This window comes from Propithecus coquereli, unplaced genomic scaffold (assembly GCF_000956105.1).
Source record: "Propithecus coquereli isolate 6110/MARCELLA unplaced genomic scaffold, Pcoq_1.0 Scaffold13, whole genome shotgun sequence".
Classification (NCBI taxonomy): Eukaryota; Metazoa; Chordata; class Mammalia; order Primates; family Indriidae; genus Propithecus; species Propithecus coquereli.
Window position 1 is genome coordinate 12451399 of NW_012137191.1, and position 2975 is coordinate 12454373.

Here is a 2975-nt window from a genome sequence, read left to right on the forward strand (position 1 = left end):
AATAACTATGCAAAGTATTTAGGCCTGGAGAACTGTACTTTGATGACCTTGGCCAATATCAAAATTAATTTTTTTAAATGAAGTCAGTGATAATAATTTTATTGGTTTTGAATAATTCTGAATCATATTTTGAGTCTGGGAAATCTCATTCTGGTCATCACAGACATTAGACCAGCTCATTGGAACCTGAACTGTATAAACTAAACTCTTAAATTGAGAAGTTAGTGCTACTTACTTGGGGTAGTGTGTTTCATTAAAAATGCTATTCCATTCAATGTTGTTGCATAGTGAGCCCTCGAAAATATGGGGAAAATGCATGACTGTTGCTGTTGCTACTGCTGCGACTGCTATGCTAAATTCTTCCAGCACCTTGAAACTTTGTTGAAGCATTCATGATTCTTCAAGTGCTTTCCAGCGCATAAAGCATATAAAATCAATGAAAATGAGGACTTGTATGCTTGGTCAAACCTTACAAGCCAATAACTAGAACATAGAAGGCATTTGGCTAACATTTACTATAGGAATTGATGAATGGCTCTTCCATACACCTCTATTTTGGATTTCTCCATGCTTTCTCCTGGAAAGATTTTCTTTTCTTTTCTTACAAATGTAAAAGTTGAGGCAAGAGAGTGTATACATTTGCCCAAAATCATGTAGGAAGTTATTATAAAGTCTAGTCTTTTTCCAGGGCATGACCAGCACCCTTGGATCAGGAGCAATTTATCATTTTTTTATTTTTATCTTCCAGTGCATATTAATGCACCTTGCACATAATAGATGCCCCATAAATATTTGCTGAATGAATTGCCATATGTTCTTGGCACACATTTCTTTCAGCTTATAAATCAGAGCCAGCTGGAATTAGTTTCTTTCTTTTTAAAATATTTACCTCTCTACTAATTCCAGCAAAAGCATAGAGAGAGAGGTGTGGAGATGTTCATTTCATGAATCCAGCTTAAAGGCTAGAATGTCTTTCAGATGGTTTTAATCAATACTATTTTTATTCTTCAAAATAATTTTATTTTCACAATTAAAATGAAATTTCTCTCCAGACTGATTATAATATATGAATGAGACATCCTATAAGAGATGGGAATAAAAGATTTTCTGGAGCACAGGTTGATCACTTTACATTTATTACTTGAATGGGTTTCTCATATTAGCCATGCCATTAGGCTCTGTTAGCACCATTTTATGGAAGAAAAATGTGAGATTTAATGTCTTTTTTTCAGAGTAGTTTGTGAAATTGGTGTAAAAGCTATTTGGGCTCAATTTGGCTTAAAGGCCCATGCCCTTTGTATCACGTTCCCATTCTTCATAGAAACGTCATTGTGTATAAAAAGGAAAAAAAGAATGATTTTGGCGGGGGGGGCAGGGATGGGGTTGCAAATAGAATTTGCCTTGATCTTGAGCACTTGCTGCATGCTGGCTACTCTATTAGGTACATCAGTGAACAAAAAAGACAAAAGTTGTGCTCTTTAAATCAAGTTATAGATGAGATAAACTCTAGTGCTAGAGATAGGAGATGCTTAAGCAAACATATAAGTAAACATATCATTAACCTCAGGTCAGTCACTTTTAAGGAAATGTCTGAATGCAAAGATAGAAACATGAATGCAAGTATACTTAGACAAAGAACTGACTGTCACAGTCCTCTGTACAACTCTAAACAAGTCAAATGTGAGAATTAAACATTGCATTCACTCCCTGATCACTAGACACACTTTGAGAAGATTATCGAGATTCTTTCAGATGCAGTTTCCTCATCAGAAAGACAATATTCATCACTTAGAGATATTTTGAGGGTTAGATAATTTTGGTTGTGCAAATGCTACACACTTGGACACATATTAGGCCTTTATTATAAATTATTAAAGTGTTTACACATGCATTGATTTGATAAACATTTGTTTAACACTTACTAAGTATAGAAGCTAAGCAAAGTGCTCAAAATACAAATATGAATAAGTTGAAATCCCTGCTCATAGAAAATAATTGAATAGAGGATAAAACAAACCCATAATTCAAAAATTGTATTACATTGTGCCAAGTAAAATATAGGTAAGCACAGAGGAGGAATATCTAACCCAGAAAATCTTCCTGGAGAATATCACATACCTTCAAGGTGGCAAAAAGATTTCTGGTAGAGGAAAGAGCACACACAGAAAGATGGAAATTGGGCACAGCCTTGGTTTCTGGAAGGAGAAGTGTGGGTCAGAGCTAGATCTTGGATGAAATGAAAAGGGACTGATAAAGAATTAGTCTGTGTGCTTCACTGTGATCTCATTCCATCTCCTCCACTTATAAGAAAGAGACAAGTTTGCATATTATCATGGCTATTCCACAAGTTAGACAACTGTTGAGCTACAATCACAAAGACAACATAGAGCACCAGATTCTAAGAAGATTGGCCTGAATCCTTCAGATTAAAGGATAAGTAAGTGGGGTTAAAAAATGGAGAAGAAAGAGAAACACAAAATCATAAAATGATGATCATATCTTACAGAAAAGGAAAGACACTAGGCTGATGGCCAAAGAGATACATGGCCAAAGGAAATATTTTGCTTTCATGTACTATCTATTTTCCTGAGATGAGAGGCTTGCATGTATGCCTTTATGCTGAAGATTGAAACAAGGAAGAAATAGAAGATACTAAAGACAAACGATTATTTGGGAGAAAAGAACCAAGAAAATAAGAGAGGTGAAGAACAGAGATGAAGGGATTAGCCTTAAGGCTAATAATAAAGTTGATACGTGTTCAGCACTTAATGTGTACACGGAATCTTACACAGAATCTGTTGTATGTGCAATGCATTTGCTTACTCATTTACAAATTCACAAAACATCTATGAGGTATATACCATTTTATAGAAAACTAAGATATAAAAGGGTAAAAATAATTGTCCCAAGATTACTGAGCTAGTAAGTGCTGTAAATAGCACTTAACCTTACCACTAAGCTTTATAAAAATACAA